Raw genomic sequence first — 10,357 nt, 5'->3', positions numbered from 1 at the left:
CGAGCCGGGCTCCTGCTCGTGCTGTGAGCTGGTGAGCGAGAGGCCAAGTGTGTGATTCACATTTGGGAACATATTTCATCCATAAACAGGCTCAGATCATGTTTATCGTTTTATCTTGAGAGTAACTTACTATGAGTAACTAGTGAAAATTAAGTGTTTCATCTTCTTGGGTTTAAAGGTGCACTATGCAAGATATTTGGTTTAAAATATATATAAAAAATAAATTAAAAAAAATAAATGATCTTCACAATGTGAGGAAATAGCAGTTTTGATGTAATGTTAAAAAAAAAAACTAAAATTAGAATTGTAACCAGCTAACTAGAGCAGGTCGTGTCTCATGATACCCCCCCCCCCCCCTCCAGGGAGCCACTGGAGCATCCAGGCTGCCCTTATAGTCAACATGCGATGTGAACTGCTGTTTTTGAAACCTCAAATCTGCCATTTTGACTTCTGTCATTTTGATGTTTTGAAGCCAGACCTGACCATTTTTGGACGAGCTGGGGATGAACGAGGGGTGGATGGAAAGCGAGAATCTGAGGACACCTCCACCCATCTATACAGGAAACCTGATGGATGTCGATGAGACCAGACCGGCCTAAAAACCTGCCTCTCTTTCAGATTTAATGTCTAATCATTTATGGAATTATATTCAGAAGGACCACCAGAACACTGAGCAGACGGAGTGAATTTAACAAATTACACTACAATTACTGGTGGAAAAAAAAGTTGTATTTCATGAGAAGTTGCATGTGAGTGTATTGCAGCCAGTCCCTGGTGGTATCGCTTTTTAAATAATTATTATTTGACAAGTAAAGAGCTGCAAACTCTCAGCTATAGCTTATGAAGTGAATGTATACCATTACTGACCGTGTTAATATATTTAGTTAGCTCTTTGTTGATACACTGTTCAGACCAATATATGCTTTTGCTGTGGCTGTTTTCTGACTGAGGTCTTCCTAAAAAGAGATGAGCAAAGTTGTTTTTTTTGTTTTGTCTAAATATGTTTAACCAATTTCACATCACTCTGCTTTTCCATTGAATTTGATCCACTTGTTACGGGGGGAGGGGGTGAGGGGGGTCTCTCTGCAGTACTGCAGGTTTACCATAGGAGGACAGCATTGTACTAGTGAATGACAGGGAAGCAAGATTTGTTTCCTAATCCTGGAGCATCTCTGAGACACAGAAATACATTACAGTAAGCACAGAGCGTGGACACAACAACATGAACTAATCTTGTGATTGGTCATATTTCCTTATTGTTTATCTATTTACTGAACTACATCATTAACCTGTCACTGAATCTGTTTGAAATAAAAGACTATTCTGCCTCATATAAATAAAAAAAATAGATAAGTAAGTGATATTACGCTTTTTATAAAAAAAAAAAAAAAAAATTGTTTTTTCCTATTATTAAGTCTGATGCATGTGAACATGATTGTATTGAAAAAATACAAATTATGTAAGATTATATCTCACTCTTCAGTTAGACTGCTTATGAAGGGATTTTCTGTCACACTGAAATACAGCACACACAGCTGTTGTGCTGTGATGTTGACAGTCATGTTGTTTTGGCTGCAGACCTTTTTAGCACTTCTTAATGCGCCTCTTCTATCATATCAATATTGTAACAGCCGCATTACAATTTATAACGAGATTCATATACTGTATGTGAAAATGATATTAATGTACAACAGTCACACATCAATGCATATTCAGCCTCATTCATCCACCACAACAGGAAATCAAGTATAAACAGATTATATGACAGAACAAGTACTATTTATATATGATAAGCTTAAATAATTTAAGGGTCCTCTGTGGATTCTATATTATGCATGTGAAAATAAAATTAGCCTACTTTCTATTTTCTATTTTATCCATACGCATTATTTCAGTTACATAAACTATTTTCATGATTCAATTAGAAAATCACTGTACTATTTACACTATTATTTTGTATTTAAAATTGTGAACTCTTTGTTTGACAAACTAAAGATAATAAATAAAAAAAATGTTCAGAGAGGATAAAAGAGCAGCCACTAATATTCAGAGTATGTTTATGCTTTGTTTGTGTCTGATATTGATGGCAGTGGAAACCACTTATTTTAATGAATTTCCATTTGTACATTCAGAATAATAAGCTCCTCGAGGCAGCTAGTTTAAATTCATTTTTTTTCTCACCCCTCAAAAAACATGTTTTCTTCTGTTCTCACTTGTGTCACATCATGTTGTGTGTTTTTGCATTAATCCTCAGTTGGATCTTGTGCATAGGCTGCATGAGCAACTGCTCATTACAGACAGCAAGGAGCAACAAAAGCTAAATGAGATTGAGGTAAGCTGATTTCAGATTTAAACTGAGCAACTCAAATTTGACAAAAACAAAACCATCTGCCTGTATCTACGAGGTGATCTTTACATTTCTGTATTGCTTTTTTACAGGGTTTGGGATCAGTTTGTGCAGATGTACCAAAGGGACATGCATTTTCCTCTCTCCATCTGGACAGTACTGCTTTCCAGTGGGGAAAAAAGTATAAAACACATTTGTTCTGTTTCGTGATTGATCATGAAAGCAAAATATGGGGGTTTAATTTCATCATTGACAATGACTCATAATGTTCATATGATTCTGAAATGTTTCAAACAAAGGTTTTACTCATTTTTAATTGGCCGCCTGAAAAACTACAGCCACACAGATGGACAGAAATAATTTCTGAACGGACAGATATTTATATGACTTTTGATGGTCTTCTCTGTTAATGTATCAGCATCTGGTGATTAGTTCGTTTAAAAAAAAAAAGCTGTTGCGGGTTCCAGCTTATGTTTTCTATGCGACAAGAGAACTTTTACTTTTTTATGTGTGTGTGTGTGTGTGTTGAATGTACTCCTCCAAACAAAAGCAAAATATTGCTTATTTGAAAGGTACATTATGACAGAAAATAAGAAACTGTACTTTATTTACAGTAGGGTTCAAATGGGCCATTCAGAATGTACAGCTTGCTAAATATGTAAAGCTTGAGCTTATCATATAGGATATATACATCGACTAAGCCTATTAAAAACACTTGACCTCTCTTGTGAGGCAGCCTGAAGATTACCTTCAATCTGTGCCCTTGTTGATTTTAATCAGTGTGATTTAAAGTCTTCTGAAGATATTCATATACATTTGTTAACTTGATAATGATTTCCAGATATTGTCTTTTATTTTTTTGCATTCAATCAAAACCATTCCCCCATGAAATAAATATACTAGTAACTTCATTACTGTAAATGTAATGAGTTTGGAGGTTACAGTTTATTTGAAGATTATCATTATACTAACTTTGACATTTATCAGAGTATTGACCCAACTGGACAGGGATTGTCAAAAATAAAAAGTAAAATGTGTTTTTTATTCAAATATGTAATTAAAAGAGTAATTTCCCCCCTCTAGAAAAGCTTTAGTACTTAAGAGTGTTCTTTATTAATGTAATGTACTATGTCATGTCAAAACACCAACCAATAACATCAATGATATCACTTTGTGGTCCAAACACATACAACAGATATTCATGAACCTTCAGTTCAACATGGTGAACATCTGAAGACTCCATAACTATAGTGTTATTCTCTTTTGCAGCACTGTTTCTCTTGGAAGTACAATTACTTATCAAACCTCTGGCCTCTTACAGCAGGACAACAGGCCTGTGTCTGCAGTTGTAATACACGAAATCTAAACCTGCCTATTTTCTGTGACTACTGTGGTACTAATGATAAAGCAATCTCTCAACAAAACTAAGTGATGGCCGAGGGGTGGGAAGGAGAAAACAATTTGCATAATGGAAAAAATCAGACCTAATCTTCTCTAGAAATCGGCTATGGAGCTTGGAGGGAAGATGAAGAGAGGAAGGGAGGGAGGGAGGGAGGGAGAAAATCATCTCACCATCAATTGTGTCTTTACAATAAAGTCTAAAGATCATGTGTGCATGAACTGCATAAAGTTCAGATCAGATTATGGTTGATTATATAATTACTTTTTTTTTTTTTTTTTTTTTTTTTGCTTTAGTTTGGTACATATACTAATATGCTAGTATAGCAGGCCTATAATGTATATTACTCTGACTATAATGCAACATATCTGGGTAAATTTCCTCCAAACCACCAAGGGGGGGCAGTGTTGCTCATTCCTCTTCTGGCCTGTGTTTACTGAAGATGGACGGTGGATAAGTTGAAAATCAATCAGCCCATTAAGACCCTGCTGATGAGAAGAACACTGTAGCATCCCCTGAAATCATGAATTGTGATATGTTAAAACATTACACATGTTCTGTACATTACAGAAGTTTTTGTCATTATTAGTTCACTTCCAGTTGTATGCCCGGCAACTGGTCTCAAAATTCTACTTAAGTTTTTTTTTGTTTTTTTTTAAACACCATATGCAAGTGTTAATAAAAGGGTTAGAAAGATGTCACCTCTCCTTTTCTTTGAACTACTTCTTTTGAAGGGAAGAATAATTCAGGGTAGTTGTACGTGTGTCTATTTTTTACTGTTGAGCTGACCTTTATGCACGTGATTTTATATATAGTATATAAGAATTAGGCTACTTTATCTGAACTGTCCAAAGCTATGTCAGTTTTGGAGTCTTTAGATACACATGTCAACACGTGTTTCCATGGAGATGACGCTGGTCTGCGAGTGTGTTGCAAAAACTCTTCGCCCCCATCAAGCCATCTAAAGTTTGTATTTTACATGCCCTTCCCCATATTTTTGGTTATTGGTACTATTTAGTTGTAGAACGTGACTTGACCACCTACACAAGCCTTTAATTTACTGAATGGGGATGTGATGTGAAAAATTATTGATTTGTGTTCACAGCTTACACTCAGCCCCTCCTGTCAGACAGAAAACAGGGCGTTATCTCCCATTAAGCCTCTGTACACTCAAAGAAAGTTATCATCTAATCGGGAGAAACGGAGAATATACACACTGGACTGGAGCTGATCTGTTTTCCCTACCGCTGGACGAGCAAAGCCTTGAAAGGTGACTATTAAAGAACATGAAAGGAGGCTGCGGCAGAAGACAAGTACTGGAGGACAAAGTGTGTCTGTGTGCGTATTTGTGTAAGGAGTTCAAAACCATAAAGGATGTGTGTTTGATTTTCAGGTTAGCGTCTGTGTGTGTCTGTTTATCAGCTTGTCACAAGTGTGTCTATACAGTCGAGCTTATACATCATCTGTCCATGTGTCCTTCTGTGTGTATGTGCTAACGTATGTGTCACTCTTGTCTATCTGTCTGGCAGCGTGATAACGCTGAGCCTTAGGAAGCCGCTTGCCTCTCTGTTGTGGCTCCTTGTTCTTGGCCTACTTTGGGAGAGGTGAATTGGGGGCAACTCGAGTCTATGGGTAAGGGGATTAGGTCTCCAAACACGCTCCTCTCCAGTTTGGGATTTTGCCCCGATGCCAGACACTTAAAGTCTGCCAGGGATTAAGATAAAGAGAGAAGTAAGAGCAGCATGTATTGTGGTGCGCGTGGGGAGATGTTTTGAGCAACAACAAAAAAAAGCAAGAGCAGGGGCGGGTGGTGGTTAATAAAAAAAAATAAGATTTATGGAGATGATATGATCTAATACACCATTTGTTGACCTATTTGCCTGCGGCGCGTGCCAGGATGCCGGTCAGCATGTTTTCAAGGGATGAGACACAATAGTGGAGAAGCTGTTCTCTTCATTTCCTTTGTATTAGTGGATGATCTCTGCTTAATTCAGTGGTTTAATTAGGAAATGGCTGAGATCCTTTTCGCAATATCATTACTCACAGTTTCTTGATTTAGGAAACAAATGAACTGCATTGAACTGGCACAAGAGCATCGAGGGGTTAAGAAGAGTCCCAAGAAGAATCATGAACCATCCGACACGAAGGCCAAGCTCACAAAGTGGCTGTATGTGCCACTTTGTTCCACTGATGGACTCGAATTTAAATCTCCCGGTAAATTAGAACATCATCTGCATAAAATGACATTTCCGCGAGTCAAAGGTTTGCTGAAATACTGGAATATCCACAAAGAATCTTAAGTGCAACAACAGGTGCAATCAAGAGTATGTGAAAAGAATAAAGTGGCCCGACCTTTTAATTATTCATTAGATAGATTTGATAAGAGCATCAGGTTTAGGTATTAGTGTTCCTGAACCTCTTATTTGGCTTTCAGGAGTCTTGACAAGAGTCTGCCTTTTCCTTTGTCTTGACAGAATGGGGGGGGGGGCTGTTCCACCCCTCCATCCTGCGTCTGGATGCTCCTCCTGGGGTAAGAGGAGGCTGCTGCTCCATCATGCTTCTCCAAGAAAGTGGGTCATGAGTCTGAGACTGTAGGATTACCGACCGTCATGCAGGCGTGTGCCGGGCTGCCTCTTATCCGTGATGTTTAGACACCCCACCCACCCCACCCCCTCCCTTCTGTGGAAAAGAAAGGCAAAAAAAAAAAAAAAAAAGAAGGAAAGAAAAACACATCAGGCCCTCCACCACTAAGCGGTACACAAACATATTTAGCCGTAAGCTTGTTAGTCAAACACAATTCTGACCTGATGCACCAATGCACCCACGGACATCACAAAGACAAGAACAAACAAAAGTGATGCAACAATCGAGGAAAAAAGTTACTCATTAGTAAGACTTCATTTGTAAAGTCTTACTAATTAATTTTTGTCTCATTTACTGAATTCCCACCAGCTCAGCAATAATTAAATCTAATTGCGACATTATGATGAATGCTAGCTTTTAAGTAGCTGACCCCTGTGATACTAACGGCAGCCTGGTTGTCTGGTATGCTCTGACATGGAGTATGATTAATCAGCAAATAAATTACTCATAATAAATACATTAATTTTTCGGTAGAATGATTACAGCCATCATGTGAGCTCACTGTTGCCTTGTACAGCCACTAATCAGTGTTCCTGTCTCTACTTTCCACCTAGTGACGGCAATATAAAGGGATAAATCAGTGACTGAGTGGAGACTTTGAAATGTGGATGCAAAGTAAGAGACGGCAAAAGAACGATGGAGTGGTTTGTTGTTATTGGTTTGAAATTAAGTAAAAAACAAAAAGGACCAAAAAGATAGTTTGTGATGTTTATAACTCATCTACTCATCTCATTGTTTTGGTCCAGATTTTAGGAGGAAGCAGGTGTGTGTATGTGTTGGGGGGGAGGGGGGGGTTGCTGACTCTGCCCTAGAGGGTTCATTAGACAGACAGGGAGGCGGGACCAAGATTTCAATTTAAGTTAAATTATAAGCAGTCTCAAATGCTGCTATACACGACATCCTTCAAAATCCCAAGACATGAAATTATCATTAAATAAAAATATTCATTAAGGTAAAGAAAATTATTACCTCTCTGCTACGTGTCTACAAAAAAAATTAGTTTCTGTTATTTAGTATCAGAGGCAATATATCACATGATCTCAGTGCCCTCCAAAGGGTACAAGATGATAGATGTTTAATACAATTTTGATCAAATCTTCTATTAGATTTTTAGACTGTTACATAAACAGTATCAGACTTTTAAAATTTGCATTTTGAGTTGTGAAACACACAAATAACATCACTATCAGAACCCTGGATTTGTGCATGGAGCCTCCTCGTCAATGTTATTAGCATTTGTAACCGTGACAAGTTCAAATGCTTAAAATGAAAGGTCGTCTGAGCTGTGCACTAATGACTGTTAATGTAAAGTGCTACTAGAATACATTATGGACATTTTACATATTAATATCAGGTTTGAAAGCACACTGTCAAGGTTTTCTAATGGTCCCGAAAACAAAAATAAAAAAAATTCTGGTTAAGATGCCGACTGATAGGATTTCAGAAAGGTCATAAGTAAATTGTCATATATGCTGTTCACCGACCGAGCAGGGATCCTGGACTGTAGACAACATCCTAAGCAGCATGGTTGTCTCTATCTCATCAAAACACATCACTGTGCAAACAATAAAAATATCCCATCAAGGCCTCCAGAGCTGAATAGTTCTTCATAACTTACTTCAAACCAGCTGATAAACGTAAAGCTCAGACAACCGGTAAGCTCTTTATGATTCTTTATTTCCTATAGTTAGTTTTTCTACACAGAAAAAAAAAAATATACCACCTACAAACCACATAGACCCCACAGCAGGTCAACATCTGTAATGACACTCGAGGTCAAGCCTCAGCTCTGCCTGAAAGGTTTGACCTCTGACCTCCCAGGCATTCTGTCTGTCTCTGGGGTGGCTTATCATTGCTCTGAAAAGCTGATATTTCCCAGCCAGGACAAAGACGGGTAAAACACTACACGACCAGTCAGGACCCCCAGACGCTGCATCAGACCTGAGTAACAACGTCCCCCCCATATAAATGGATGGACAGTTGTTGGCCTTTATTGTCTGAGCATGAAACTGGGGACACATGTTGGGTGGTAAAAGTGTCAAAGCCCGACTGAAGGGCCATTGTACTGGTTTCCAGTGGTAGCAGCCCAGCTTTGTTCCCTGTGTTGTTCATCATTAGCATATCAATATTCAAAGGGGCTGATACTGGGCAGAGGTGGCAGCCTTTTTAGCCTGGAGTAGACCCTCATACACAAATAATGAAACTTGTATTCACCGCTTAAGGGCCAGCTGTTGAGTTAAGCACATAATTTATAAGAAGTGTGATGAATCACAACCGATCTAAATGTGCAGCTGACTTAGAATCACAGCTCAGAGCATTTGTCATTTCAGCCTTTTCTTTAACTATCCCAAAGATTGTTTCAAATGTCTTGCACTACACATGAAACACTTTTGACCCATTTCTGCACTCCTCTTGAGTGAATAACAAAGGGCTCAATGGTGTTACCCGTTCTACCCCTCACCACCCTCCCCTTCCTCGACTCAAGCCAGCTGACCCCAAGACTGGCAGGCCGGCGGACAGTTAGCCTTGTGTAGTATTGTGTGCGTGTGTGTTTGAGGGGCAAAGAGTGTCGGTTGGTCCGAGGGCCAAGCGGAGTAGCGGTTGGGCAGTTTAGCCAGCTGCTAGGGGAGAGAGCCTCGGTTGGCCTGGTCAGTGAAACCTTGCCAGATGGAGACATTTCAAAACAATGAGAGTTGCTTGCAATGGTCTAAAACTAAAGGCTGGTTGCTCAGCAGACACAGAGGGTGGAACTTTATTTCATGTCAAATCTGTGTGTAAATGGCTGCTTTCAATAACTATGTTCTTTGGGTCCACAACTGAGCCCTGGTGAAATTTCTGTTTCCAGTTGAACCCTAATACCGCTGCAAGGGCCGACTGAATATTCATATACAGCATCCAGATGGTTGTTTTCTACTATTATTATGCACAATCACTGGCAAGCCATATTTTTCAGATTCCAATTTGATTCTTCTTCCATCTTTGCCATCATCTTGCTAACCATTTCTCTCTCCTTCTGTTTTTCTATCCCCCTTCACACACGTTAGCTGCCTTCCTCTTTCTGTCCAGACAGCAACAGGCTGAGGTGTCTTGGGACTACTCCGTTTAGGAGTAACCAAGCCTGGGTAATGAGGCGTGTGATTGGTCCCCTCCCTCCTGGACAAGGCCAGTCTTTGCAGGACATGATTGATCATGACAGAAGCACAATGGCGACCTGGTGTCAGAGGGGTGGCATGGGTGCGTGTGGACCCCCGCGGTAACACGCAGTCGCCCAACTCAGCTGTGCATAAGCAGTTACGCACACACGCACGCATGCACGCACAACATGTATGTGCACAATTCAGGACACAGAGACACTTGTGGACATACTGAAGCAAGCAAAATGACACATATAAACAAAACAAAACCATGTGCTCCAATATGTGCATGTCAAATTATATGCATAAAAGAAAACACTTTGATAGTCTATCTTTTTTGGTGCAATTTTAACTACAAGATAATTTTTAAAAAAATAAAAAAAAAATATGAAAAATCTCCATTGAAAGATGGACATTACATAAAGAAGCGTATTCTCAAAATGATTTGTTCTTCTGGCTGTATTTTAGTCATTTATTTCAACACTTTTCTCTTCTAGACAGCAACTCATCATTTTAGTTTTTTCTTTGGACAAAAATAAATGTACTGTTTTAAATACAGTACTAGCGGTCCTGTAAGTGATAATAATTAGAAAAAAAAAAACAATTATATAGGATTCTTTTCATTTGCCTTGAAGCGTGAAACAAAACATGTCATTATTTTTTGTTTTGTTTTGTTTTGTTTTGTTTTGTTTTGTTTTGTTTTGTTTTGTTTTGTTTTGTTTTGTTTTGTTTTGTACACCTGCAAGAAAAATTGGAGGGAAAGGAGTTATTGTCTGTTTTTGCTCTATTTTAGTGCAAAAATAAGTCAAGACGATTTTCTATTATACATGAAAC

Source organism: Embiotoca jacksoni, unplaced genomic scaffold (assembly GCF_022577435.1).
Source record: "Embiotoca jacksoni isolate LCO1_2020_lvr unplaced genomic scaffold, fEmbJac1.0.p SCAF_10, whole genome shotgun sequence".
Taxonomy (NCBI): Eukaryota; Metazoa; Chordata; class Actinopteri; family Embiotocidae; genus Embiotoca; species Embiotoca jacksoni.
This window is presented reverse-complemented; position numbering follows the sequence as displayed.